We start from the raw sequence: 13,887 nt of genomic DNA on the forward strand, positions 1-13,887 counted from the left end.
CACACACAAAAGAGGGCCAGAATGAGTGGGCTGGAGAAAGGAAATGTATTACAACCCAATGAAATGCACACAATGCTGAAACATCTGGTATGTAGAGAACTGCCACGCTGTTGTCTTCTAGGGGCCCGAGGCCTGCCTGCAGGAGGCCAAAAGCCTTTAGGCAGGAGCCCTGTTCATCTCTGCATCCCTAGTTTGTGCAAAACACTAAGAGCCCAATAAGCATTCACGGAATGAAAGACTCTGCCCTGGGATCAAGAGGGGCGGACAGTGGTTAACAAAGCTTCAAGTGGTCAGAGAGAACGTCAGGGAAAACAGAGATTAGAAAGATAAGTAGAATCTCCCTTTCATCACGTGTGGACCAAAACTCCAGACTTTTTCCCCATCCCTCACAAGAATGTACACACTCGTATTGCTCCATCCACCAGTCCTTTCCCCAATGAGCAAAAGCAAACCAGAAATGCAGACATTTTTGTACTTCCAGTTATTTTTCTATATTATTTCCATCAGCTGAAAGGTCACTTCTTACCCCCTGAACATTTAACTGATACATGGGATACGTGTAGAAAACAAAAATCAAAGTGGGGCAAGAAAGACAAGATAGAAGGATATTGGTTCTTTATGGCAGAAAAGCAGCAGACGTCGAAAAGTAGGTTTCAAATGTGCCAACCATGCCATATAACGGCTCTGAACAGGAGGAAATTAGCTTTGTTTCAGCAACAGTCAGTGTTTTTTATCACCTCTTAAATCAGGCAAAAATAATTACCATACACACACACACACACACAAACCCACTGGCAAGCAACATCCCACAGTAATGATTTTGCACTCAAGTTATCCTGAGCTGGCTTGTACCACATCATGGCAATTTCACCAGGTTGACTTGCTTCAGTTCACCTCTTCCTACCTAACCTGGAGTAAATGACCACCAACAAAAGCTCAACTCAGCCTGCGGCAGAGGTGGGCTTGGAGTCCACAGGAATTTAAAGTCCCTCCCTCATTCTGGTGGCCGATGAGAGCAGAGGGCATCCTTCACTAACCAGGAACAGATGAACAGCTCAATGGATCTTAGCATTCCTATCTAGTCCAAAGCACATGGACATAAGCAATCAATTTTTCCATGAAAGGCCATGAACTCAGTACTACTGAGAAATGTATCCTTGATAGCAAGGATTAGGGCACTGGCAGATTCTAGTTGGCTCCTCAGATCTGCCAAGTTTGAGTCCATTTCAAGTTTCCAAGACAGAGAGACTCTTGAAAATGCCATCGCAAGCCTGAAAAGCTTTCAAAGGACGCCAGCCCTCAAACGACGATATCCCGGGAAACGCTGCGTCCTATCCACAGATGCGTTATCTCAGGGGGCTTGCTCTATGCTGTGCAAAGCAGACTCAGGATAAAAAGTTATTTTTCAATAGTAGTTAGAAGTCAACATAATTAAGACATAAAATGGGCACTGTGAATTATGAGCTGTTTTGATAATTCAGCAGTCTTTGCCTTGAATTAATGTTTACAGTTGAACTAGAAGTCTACCTTTTCAGCACGGAGTGCATAAAAACACGTACAAAAAGGCAAAGCACAGGAAACAGGCTTCCCACAGACCATTCAGCAGAGTTTCAAACTGCTTCTACACAAGTGTGATCCTTTTTAGGAGTTTAAAAGCGTTAGTCTGAAAATTAAAATAAGAGGCACCAAGCACCTGATGTTGAGTATGGATTAAAGATCACATCAGCAGTCTCCGTGTGCTTCTTGTCTGAAGGCAAACATACTGGCTTTTCAGAGACATGAAAAATTTAAAGCACATCTGAGGACAGCTCCCTGGACCTGAAAGTGGGTTGGTGCAGTTTAATGCATAGTGGATCCACGCACAAGGTTGCATGAATGGCAAGTCAAGACCAGGGTCATTTACCCAGAGAACAGACTTGTGGTTGCCCAGGGGGAGAGGGGAAGGAGTGGGATGCCTGAGAGTCTGGGGTTCGTAGGTGCCAACTATTACATTGAGAATGAATAAACAATAAGGTCCTACTATATAGCACAGGGAACTATATCCTATCTCCTGGGATAGCGCAGGATGGAGAATATTTTTTTAAAAAAGAATGTATATACATGTATGACTGAGTCCCTTTGCCATATAGCAGAAATAGACACAACATTGTAAATCAACTATACTTTAATAAAAAAAATTTTTAAGTATTTAAAAAAAGACCAGAGTCATTTAAAAGTAACATGGGGCTGAGGCTACTGCATGCTCATGATACCCGCAGTGAGAATGTCAAGGCCACCCTACTTTGGAGGGAACCTCATCCGCCCCCAGCTCTTGTCACAGGAACTGTCATTGTCTCACAATTTGCCTCTGGCTACAGCCAACAATCCAGGCTCACGGTGGCACCTTCCCCAGGACTTCTGGATGTGAGCGAGGAGGGAAGAGCCTTTTCGCTGAAGTTGAGATGCTCTGGGCTGCTGCAGCTGCATCCTTTCTACGCAGGGAGGGTAGTTTTGTGAGCATGAACACATGCGCAGAGACGAGCCGACGGCATCTGCTTCCATCCCTCCTGTCCCCTTGGGTGGCCTGATTATGTCAGTGCCCTTTTGCTTCCCCTGGCGTTAGGGGCTGAATGGTGTCCCCTGAAGAGATGTGTTGAAATTCCAGTCCTCAAAACCTCACAATGCGATCTTGTTTGGAAAGAGGGTTATAACAGAGGTAAGCTGTTGAGATGAGGTCACACGAGAGGAAGATTGGCTCTTAATCCAATACGGCTGATGTCCTCCAAAGAGAAAAGGGAGACAGAATCCCTCGGAATGCCACACCACAAGGGGGCAGAGGCGGGAGTTCTGTGGCCACAAGCCAACAACCCTGGGGCTACCAGAATCTGGACCAGGCAAAAGGACCCTCCCTCGGAGGCCTTAGAGAGCCTGGCTCTGCCAACACCTTGATTTCAGAACTTTAGCCTCCAGCACTGTGAGAGAACACATTTCTGTTGGTTAAAGCCACCCACCATGTAGTTATAGCCATCCTAGGAAACTAAGACAGCTACTCTGGGGTGAGGTTCCGTCACGTTGGACCAAAGGTGCTGTCTGCGAGCTGAAAGTGAGCTGGCCTCATCTCCCAATGTTAGAAATTAAAACCCTTTTGCATCCAAGTGCCTTGTGCAAGACAAATAACAGCTGGTTCCTCAGACTATTAAAAACAGATGACGAAGCCAGCCCCATCCTTTAGTTTTGCATTCATACAATTTTCTTTGGAAAAATTATACAAATAGATGGTGTTGGTAATCCAGCCTCATGCTGGATTCGGTCAAACTTCAAAACTCAACTACAGGTGCTGGGTAATTAATTTCAGGGCAAGGCCACCAGGCAACTGGTACCGCCTGAACTAAAAACCCCTGGGGGTTACAAAAGAAAGCTTTCCTTTTGCTTCCTTTTCAATTAAAGTTTTCAGATATGCAAACATTTTGCTCATTAGCCTCTTAATATTGCTGAACTCAGCAAGAAATGTCCTAGAAGCCTTGCAGCCTCCTGCTTTTCTGCAACCCATCTTAGACTTGCAAATAAGTCACAGCAGATGCCATTCCTGGGGCTCCCAGGGTCCTCCCCCAAAAGCAAGGCTGCTGATTATGACAAGAATGAGGCAGGAACGTTGATTTTTAGCAGAGGACCTGGAGTGGGTGGAATTGTGGCCCTTATAACATATAGCCATCAGGACCCTCAGAACTTAACCTTGCTTGGACTAGGGGTATCTGCAGGTGCAATCAAGTAAGGACCTTAAGATGAGGTCATCCAGGATTAGGGTGGGCCCTAAATCCAATGACACGTCTTTAGAAGCAAAGAGAAGGGAAACAGATGCAGAGACACAGAGAGGAAGGCCGTGGGAAGGCTGGTAAAGAGTGGAGTGATGGGTCCACAAGCCAAGGAATGTTCGGGATGGCCCACCGCCATCAGAAGCCACAGAACGGGTTCTCCATTGGAGGCCCCGGAAGGAAATAACAACCCTGGTGACACCTCGATTTCAGTTGTCGGAACTGAGAGAGAAGAGATTTCTGTTGTTCTAAGCCACCAAGCGTGTGGCCTTTGTTATAGCAGCTCTAGGAAATCAACACAGGGCATCTCTGAAAGCATAGCTGTTAAAGGGTGGGCACAGGGCGGGTCCAGCCCCGTTCACTGCAACCCACCTTCCAGGGCCCTACGAAGAACTCGGCACTTTCAGGATCGCACAGAAATCGCCTCATACTCCATCACGGCCTTACCTCTAAGATTTGCTCAGAAACGTTCATCGTCATGCAAAGTCATGGGTTAACTCACCCCTTTGGACACAGGACTGGGTTGGGAACCAGGAAGCCCAGCCTCCCTCCCTGGAGAAGGGCTAACGTGGCATTGACCTGTGACCCATTCACGGGTCAATGCAAAGCCAACGAGACATCATCCTTGACGGCTGGCCAGTAATGACATCCACCTACAGTTATTCTTTTGTATTGGTTAGGATGCCTTGGAGCAAGGTGAAGAATGAGGCCATGACAAAGAAAGTCATAAATCTATAAGCACTGGCCCCGAGTCACTGCCAAGTGAAGCAAAGGAAACCGTAGAACAATGTGTAACATATGGTCCTATTTGTCTGAAAAATAGATACCCTCCCATGTGACTCTGTGCGATAGAAACAGGAAAAAAAGCAAGACACAGAAGGACACTGAGTATGACAGACCTGATGTGCCTAAACCCCGCATCTGTAAACACTTCTGAGGGTGCCTGGGACTACGCAGACCGGCCACCTCTGGGGAGTGGGGCTGGGGAGGGACTGGGGGATGTTTCCTTTCTACCTTCTACCAGCGTAGGCAAACTGTAGCCCTGCTTTTGTCAATAAAGCTTTATTGGAACACAGCCATGTCCGTTCATTTGGGTGGTGGCTGCTCTTGGCCCTTCAACTGCAAGACTGAGTATCTGAGATAGAAGCAGTAATGGTCCATGAAGCTGAAAATATTTAGCATCTGGCCCCTTACAGAAAGAGTTTATACAGAGTTACTACCTGCCCTTTGCTTTATTTATATTTACTTTATAAATAAGTAAATAAAACAGGCACTTACTTATTCATGTATTTTTTAAAACAAGTACACATTACTTATTCACAAATAAAACTTTTGAAAAGTTCTCTGTTTATGGGAGGGAGTTCTCTGGTGGTTTCATGGTTAGAATTTGGGGCTTTCACCATGGCAACCCAAGTTCAATCCCTGGTCTGGGAACTGAGATTCTACAATCAGGCTGCTGGACACTGCAGCCAAACAACAAAAAAGTTCTTCACTTGGACAGGGCAGGACAGTCATCAATAATATTCCTGGGAACATGTGGGAACTCAGATATCTTCAGGATGAGAAAGAAAGGATCCAGTGGCCTGAAAGGGAGGGTGTTCCAGAACTAAAGAATATAAAATACAAGTTTGAGCAAAAACGTCTCAGATATGCATCGGATACCCAGCAGAGAGATTCACTCCTCTCTCTAGCACCTTGCTTTCATGCAATGGCTTTATTATTCCAAAGGCCTTTGGGAACACCTGCCCCTTCTCTGTACAATAAACAGAGAGGTGGTTGAAGGGTGTGGCCTGGGGAGGGTTGGGGGCAGTAAAGCACAGAACTGCTCTGAGGCCCACTTTTGGCTCTTACCCATGGGTTGTGCCTTCTTGTGTTTTGTGTGTTCTGGCTCTCGATGTCCTGAACTTTAAGGTCAGACCAACTTAAATCAACAGAACTTTCCTGCCATGATACTTCTTAGGAGCCTGAAGCAGGAACTACCTTTCACCCAGTAAAGCGGGTAGAGACCTTTCTGGTTGGTGCCAGGCCAGGTCTGGAAACCAGCCAACTGAGTTGCAGCCCACACTTCAGATGCAGTGAGGCCCCAGTGACCAAGTGGCTCTGGGCTGAAGAGACATGAGGGAACTCAGAAACTCCTTTCCAATACTTACATTGCACAGCCGGTTAAATTCCAATCATAAGACAGCTTCTAAGGTGCACACCCAAGACCATTAAGGGGCTTGAGGGTTGAGTTAAAAAGTCAGCATCTCTGCGATTTTGCTCAGGGATGGTTAAAGGGACAGGAGTGGCTGTGACGATGGAGAAGCCAGGTCACCTGCTAGGGTTCATCAGAGATTCCGTACACATGACACCACAACTGAGAACTTCTCAGAGGTCCCACCCTTGGGGCTGGAGGGCCTTCTGAGTTTTCTCACATCAACAACTAGCACATGGGTACCATTTCCCTGCTTATCCTCCCACTGGGGAAAATGGGAACCAGCTGGGTTGGCCCCAGACCTGGGCAAAACTTGGTCATGTGCCAAGGAAAGCTTTGACGGTCCAGCCTGACAAGGCTGCAGACCCTGCCCTGTGAGAGCTGTCATCAGGGCTTGTCCTGTGCTGGAAAACTCAACCTGCCAGATGGTGAGGGACATGAACCCAACTGCCTAGTTCTCACCCAAGGACTCACACTCCAAGGCACAGCTCGGATGCCAACACCCCAGGCATACACACAGTAAACATTCCACTCCGACTCCGTGAAGAGTCTGCAGTTTTCCCATCTTAGAATGGGCTTGGAGAATTACACTTCTGATCTTGGCTTTCTATGCCAGCAGTGGAATGTCCTGGAGCCAGAGGGCAGGCAGCTGGTTGGAAGCACTTGGTTATGTCAAAGATGCCGAAGAGATGCTGACAAGCTCTACATTTTTAGGCTTTTTCCAAATATCTACCTAGGGTGGCTATGGTGTTTTTCTCAGTAGAAGCTTTATGTTCTAAGGGAAATCAATGTCATACTGGGAGCTGAGGACAGGGAAACTGATTCCTAGGACTGCCCAGGAACCACTTCGGTTAAAGTTCATATGGACGATTCAACAATAGCTAAACAGTTCGGGTTTGCTTACATAAGAAAAATGAGAGTTTAAATAATCAACGACACTCTGAAAGTTGGGGAAAAAAAGCAACTTCAGATACACCACCTAAATGTCCTTAGAAATGAGCTGATGAGCTCATATTTATATTTATACAATATTGCAGATAATATGAATAATGCTTTTCAAGTTCAAATAATAAGGAAGAGCGGGAGGGGGAGAGGTGAGGTCTTAAGTCTCATTCATTTGCGAAGGCCTAGGGTGGACCTGTGCATCCAGCACCAGACACCTGATGAGGAGGCAACAAAGCCATGAAATATGGGCTCTGCAGGCAGGCATCTTGGATTCAAATCCAGGCCCTGCCAGTAATCACCTATGTGCCACTGCTCTGAGCCTGTTCCTTTATCTGCAATACAAAGATGAGAGAAATACTCACAGAGTAACCTGCATCGAGTTGGAGAAAGGGCTTAAGTGAGAGGTTTATAAAGTGCTAAGGCCGTAAGAACTGACAATAACTCAGCCATAATCACCCGTTATGAGCTAGTCCTGCAGAGGGGTGGCAGATCTGTAAACAAGGCCTATGCTAGGATGACACCATTGGTGTCATGTGTCAAGTGAGTTGGGTGTAGGGGGGAAAGTCATCCAAGCCTTACTGTGCTGGGGAGACAGGGGGGCCACAGAGGTGGGGCACGTAGCTAGATTCAAAGGCAAGGAGGAGGTTACTAGGCAGATAGCCCTCCCCACTTCCCTCCGTCCCTTCCCATTCATTCATCCATCCATCCGCCCATCCACCATTTAAAATTTTTTTTTATCATAGTTGATTTGCAAGGTTCTGTTAAATCCTACTGCACAGCAAAGTGACCCAGTTTTATACATATGTATAGATAGATCGATAAGTACATTCTTTTTCTCATGTTATCTTCTATGATGTTCTATCACAGGTCATTGGATATAGTTCCCTGTGCCATACAGCAGGACCTCATTGTTTTTCCATTCTAAATATAACAGTTTGCATCTACTAACCCCAAATTCCCTGTCCATCCCAGTCCCTCCCCACCCCTTTGGCAACCACAAGTCTGCTCTCCTCCACGTCTATGGGTCTCATCCACCAACCATTTACTGGGCACCTACCTGCCTTCCATCAGACACTGTGTTCTGTTTCTAATTGAAGCATAGTTGATTTACGATGTCATGTTAGTTGCTGGTGTACAACAAAGTGTTTCAGTTGCATATACACTCCTTTTCAGATTCTCGTCCATTATAGGATTGTGCATTATTACGAGATACTGAATACAGTTCCTTGTGCTCTGCAGTAGGTCCTTGTTATTAAGCTATTTTAGGAGTGTATCTCTGGTAATCCCAAGCTCCTAATTTATCCCTCTCCAAACCTTCCCCCTTTGGTAACCCTGTTTGTTCTCTATGTCTGCGAGTCTGCTTCTGTTTTGTAAATAAAGTCATTGACAGATCTTGTTTTAGGTGCAGGGAACATGGTAGCACTGCTTATGACATTTACATTTTAGCAATGGGAGGCAGACAATGACCTGCCTACAGAAAATTTCAGCTCATGGGGGAAAAAGTGCCGTGAAGAAAATTAAACAGGGCCAGGGCTTAGAAGATGACCTGGGGGAAGAATGTTCCAGGCAGAGGGACCAGCAAGTGCAAAGACCTCAAGATGGCAAGAGAGTGTGTTTGAGGGGCAGAAGGAAGGCCAGTGGGCTGGAGTGAAGGAGGTGAGAGACAGGTGACTGAGGGGCAGGAGTTTAATCCCGGAGGGCTGGTTAAGCCAACATAAGGCTTTTCAATAGGTTTTTACAGCTCTGAGGTTAAAAGTCAAAACAAAAAACCCAGTCAGGTACTTTTTTTTTTTTTCCTTATGTTTTAAAATTCTATAAAAAACACAAAGAAAGACTGGAAATCTGCACACACCCCCTCCAGCCCCTCCCAGCTCCCCCAGACCTCAGGCCCTAAACTTTGTTATATAAGAACCAACCCCTTCTTTCATCTGTTGCCAGAACCAGACACACTTTGCATCCTAAACAAGCTGCCAAAACAAAGCAGAAAGCTGGGCTCAAGTGCTCTCTTAGAGGATGTTCTAGACTGTTCAAAACACACTTCTCTATCTTTTCAAGTGTGTTTATTTGGACAAGGTATACGGATATAAGCACGGATGCAAGAAGCCAGCTGCTGGGCCCCAAGACGAACGAACACAATTATTATTTAGCAGGGGGGAAAGATAAAAGTAGTCTAAAGTATAAACAAGCATTTATGCTTCATTTAATGTTTATGAGAAAAAAAAAAAAAAAACCGACTTCCATGTGAACCAGCCATGCTGAGGACACAGACACATATTTCCCAAAGACATTCCAGGCTTGATGAATAAGAAAAGCAGTGGGGTTTGTTTCATGTTTTTTTTTAGCGCCCCCCCCCCCCCCCCCCCGGCAAGGTCACATGTTAAGTGTGGGCAGCTTAAGGCACTAGTTAGACTCATTCTTGCCCAGAGACACTCATACCTGGGGCTTGGAGCTGGGGTCAGTCTTTGAACTGCAGCATCAAGAACACCTAGGCTGCTTTATCTCTCACTACTGTATCTTTACATTCTGCCCAGTTCAGGGAAAACTCCCATCTCAAGTCATCTGCCTCCTCTGGACAACCCATGTCCTGAGAGGGGACTCAAGAAATGGACTCTTTTGAGCAGCCCTCTTCTGAGTTCCCAATAAACACTCACAATTATCTAGGACTTCATACTCCAATACACAGAATCTATAAGGCAAGTATTTTTCATTTGTGATCTACAGGTGCATTTGACTGGATAATTTTCTTTAAAATAATGAGGATGGCGGAGGAGTTCCCATTGTGGCTCAGCAGAAACAAATCTGACTTGGATCCTTGAGGTTGCAGGTTCGATTCCTGGCCTTGCTCGGCGGGTTAAGGCTCTGGCGTTGCGGTGAGTTGTGGTGTAGGTCACAGATGAGGCTCAGATCCTGCATTGCTGTGGCTATGGTGTAGGCCAGCAGCTACAGTTTCGATTCGACTCCTAGCCTGGGAACTTCTGTATGCTGTGGATGTGGCCCTAAAAAGAAAAAAAATAAAGAGGATGGGAATATATTGCCTTTGGGTTCAGCCCTACAGTTGGTACCCTCTGTCTTTTATTGAAGCCACGAGATGGCTTTAGCATGTGGGGCTTTAATTAAGAGCAGACGTTTAATTTCTGGGCTGCACAAAGAAAAATTTAGAAAGCTCCCCTCTCCAAAATCTACCACCCCCAGAACCGCTCCTCCTAAACTGTTAAAAAAATTGCCTGGTAGTCTTTCAAACCTCAAACGCTGTTGGGATAGGGACTGGGTTTGCCCTGTTGAAAAAAAATACATAGAACAGACTATGTGGACAGGACACAGGTGACAGACATGCGAGCTTCTTGCAGACAAGCTCCTGGGTGGCCTTTCTTTGGGAATCACTGGCATTCATTTGTTTATTCATCAACTACTAAGCAGCCAGCACTGGTAGGCACTGTGAGACATCCCGGTGATAAAATGGACCTAAAATGCTGGTGCTCTCAGCACTCATAGATTCGGGTCCAGTGACCCAGGGGAGGATTATATGAGGAAATGCTTCTGTGTCTGATACAAGGTTGTCTGATACACAGGTACTTCCAGGTAGAAGAAAACAGAAGATCTGCTTTAAAATCAAAAGCAGAAAACACCATGAGCCATCCAACATAGCCTACCACTAAGAATGACTCCCACATGCAGAGGTGTTTCCTGACATGCTCAGCCAAGGTCAGGTACCACCCTACCCCAGCTGGCCTGGAGAAGGGTTCTCTGCCTGGAAGAGCCCATGGCAGCTTCTTGAAATCATGGTACTCAGAGCAACATACCATGTTCTTGGAGAAAGGTCAAGAAAATGGGACACATATACCTTGTGTGTCAGAGATAACTGTTTAATAAGATTACGAATGCCTACTTATGAAATTTAAAGCTATAATTTGGGTGGAATTTAAGTCCACCCAAAAAAGTAAAGTAGAACGAAGCAAAAATCGGCCCTTCCAGATGTTTTGTTCCAGCGTGTGTTAATGATTTCATTCATTTTATACTCTGTTCACCTCTGAGAGCAAACAAGCAGTAACGTAAGTTAAAAGTGTAAGAAAAAATTTTAGGATGAAGAAATTCCAGCCATTGACTTTATTTTTATCTGTGAATTGGAACAAGGCTGTGACTATTTTATTGCATTGACAAAATGAGCCCCGATTCCCCCCAAAGCAGGAAGTTTAAGAATCATTGGTGCAGAGAGGGAAAGGAAAAAAGAAACGAAAGCACTTAGCTACAGGTTCCAGAAGTAAAACCAAACAGGTGTGCCCAAATGTACTCAAAGCTCATATATCAAAAAACAAAACAAAACCCTATATTTACAGACCTGATAAGTTAGGGTAATTATCTGCCTTATAAAATGGGCTATAATATGAGATTCTTTTTTTTTTTTTTTTTAATAGTGCATTCCTAGGATGCACTTAAGACAGAATTCACTTCAGAGAAGTTTGATTAGGCACCGTATCAAATAAGGCCCACAAAGGCCAGGAGGGCAGAGGCCAGGAGCAGGAGAATGTGCATCCAGAACAGTGCTGAACCCCTGCTCCCCCACCCAGCCGGGGATGTGATTTCAAACAAAAACAAAGTAAAGCAAAACCCAAAATGCTTGAAACATCTGTCCCGTTACTGGTTTTTTTTTTTTTTTTGACAGTCACCCTCCTTTGGGGTCCAGCCTCTGCCTGCAGCCCTCCTGCCTGTTTGCAGCCATGGGTTACTTCATAGCAGTGGTTCCCAACTGGGGAGGCAGGGGAACGGTTTTGCCCTGCAGGGAACACGTGGCAGTGTCTGGAAACATTTGCGGTTGTCAAGCTGGGAAGGGAAAGCTACGGTCATCTAGTGTGTAGAGACCAGAGATGTCGCTAAACATCCCAAAGGACAGTCCCCCACAGCCAAGAATCATCCCATCCAAAATGCCAATTGTGCTGAGGCCAAAAAACCCTGGTCTATAGGAGGCAAAATCATGATCGTCCCTCTACAGGGCTGGGATGCGAGTCCTGAGCATCTTGGACTTTTCCATCCTTTTTAATGAGCTATTATTGAGGTAGAGGGAAAAACCTGCAGACCTCTGGGGTTGTGATGTGATATTCCCTGAACCAGCTGGATAAGCCACTGATGCAAGGGTTAAACTCCCTGACACAGGAAAATGCCCAAGAAACCCACCTGAAAACACTGGGTCAAAAACGTGCATTCAAAGCTGGTTTCAAAGAGGCTTGGCCAGGCCTCACATTTAGTCTTAAAAAGCCTTCTCAAAAGTAATTTATACCAATGAGTCATGGCAAATTCACCTTTTCTCTGAGTACATCATGAGTCAACAAGCCTTTGATGCATCAGGGAATGGCAACAATATTTTAATTAGTCATTTTCCCTGACTTGTCAGAACCTGTTTGGATATTCTAAATAACTTCACATCCTCTTAACATACCTCCTGAGACGGTCTCCAAGAAAACTGGCTCAATTTTCTTTTAAATCCCCAATCCCAGTTAAGGGATAGATGAGGCTGCTATGGCAACCACACTCCTGCTGACTTTTTGGCGACACTCACTTTTTTTTTTTTTTTAACCTTTCCCAAACCACGGATCTATTTCTTTCATGGTCAAGATGATTTTTCTTGTCTCATTCCTTCTTCCATGCAAGCACAGCACCCTCTAAAGTGTGTTCTCTCAAAAACAAACTTGGCAGCATGGTTTGATTAATAACGAGGTTTTCAGAAAAAACAAAACAAAACAAAACTGTTTTCACTATAGAGGCAAGAATCTCTAGATTTCTTACATTTCCTGCCTAGAGATGATAAAGAGAGGCCACAAACCAGCTCTTTCAACCTGTAGCTGTAACAAAATACGAATAATACATTCATGTCTGGCTTCCTTGTATTCATCCATGGGAAACTTGTAAAGGAAAATATCCCCACATCTGTAGTAACAGATAAATTGACTCCATTCGCCTTGCTACTTTTCACCAGACCCCCCCCCTCCCCAAATGACTCTTAAGTTCTTTTATCTCAAATATACATTCCACAGACCTCTACAACCACAGGTGTTAACAAAACAAAATCTGGAAACCCCACTCACAGTCTTGGGGTAATACCGCGAAAAAACACAAACACTGTTTCAAAGGTCAATAAATCATTACTCTCAGTCAAATAACCCGCCTTTTTCCTGCACTTGACTAATAGATCGATGGAGGGAAGGAAAAAAAAAAAAAAAAAGCTCCGTAGTTCATTGCATATCATAAGAAAAGGAAAAAGTTAAGTGCCTTTCAGGTCAGTGCAAGTGGCTTCTGTCGCCAGCTTCCTGCACATCACATCTGGAGGAGCCTGGGGGTCTCCGATGTCATCCAGGCTGCCGGGAATGTCCCCTCTGTCCTGCAAAGCCAAGGACCCCTCCAGCAATGCTGCTTTACCTTACGCCAGGGCTTCTTTTCTTCTACCTCTGTCCCTGGCTGTGCGGAGCAGGGAACTCCTCTGGGCTTCAAACTCAGAACACTGTGCAGAGGCTTGTGGACACTGGACCTCAGCCCGGGGCTCTCTGCCCTCCCCGAGGATTCTGGCCCCTCTCCGAAGCGCAGTTAAGGAAGCATGCAAACGTGCGTGTCTCCAGAGACACACACACCGGAAACAAGAACAGCCCGGGGAGGGCGCGCCCACCCTCCCTCTCCCCGCCTCACTTACTAGTTACACACACCAGCAACCACTAACGGGCCAGTCCATGTTTCTGAAAAAGGAGGGGGAGTAGGTTTCTTTTCTTTTCTTTTCTTTTTTTCTTTCCTGCAGGTGGGGAAAGTACCATTTCTTCACATTCACCCACAATTGTCTGCACCATAAATCTGACAGGGATTGTCCTCCAGGCAAAGGCTGGCACTGAAACCAGCATCGTAGGCTTTTGAAGTTTCTTTCTGGGATTTGAGATGGAAAGATATGCAGTTGAGCACAGCCATCAAATAGCTGGCAGC

The 13,887-nt window shown here is 45.5% G+C and overlaps 1 protein-coding gene across 15 annotated transcripts in view; it reads right to left on the bottom strand.

The window, feature by feature from the left end:
• The window catches only part of ABLIM1 (actin binding LIM protein 1), a 91,188-nt gene extending 77,618 nt beyond the window's left edge, over positions 1-13,570 (bottom strand). For 6 of the 15 annotated variants that reach the window (XM_047759828.1, XM_047759830.1, XM_047759822.1 and 3 more), the window contains exon 1: positions 13,339-13,564. The gene's annotated coding sequence lies outside the window, so the exon portion shown is untranslated. Of the gene's footprint in view, positions 1-13,338 lie in introns of all 15 variants that reach the window. The other 9 variants (XM_047759818.1, XM_047759817.1, XM_047759826.1 and 6 more) reach the window with 5 other exon arrangements.
• Positions 13,571-13,887: the final 317 nt, after the last annotated feature.

Source organism: Phacochoerus africanus, chromosome 15 (genome assembly GCF_016906955.1).
Source record: "Phacochoerus africanus isolate WHEZ1 chromosome 15, ROS_Pafr_v1, whole genome shotgun sequence".
In the NCBI taxonomy this organism is placed as follows: domain Eukaryota; kingdom Metazoa; phylum Chordata; class Mammalia; order Artiodactyla; family Suidae; genus Phacochoerus; species Phacochoerus africanus.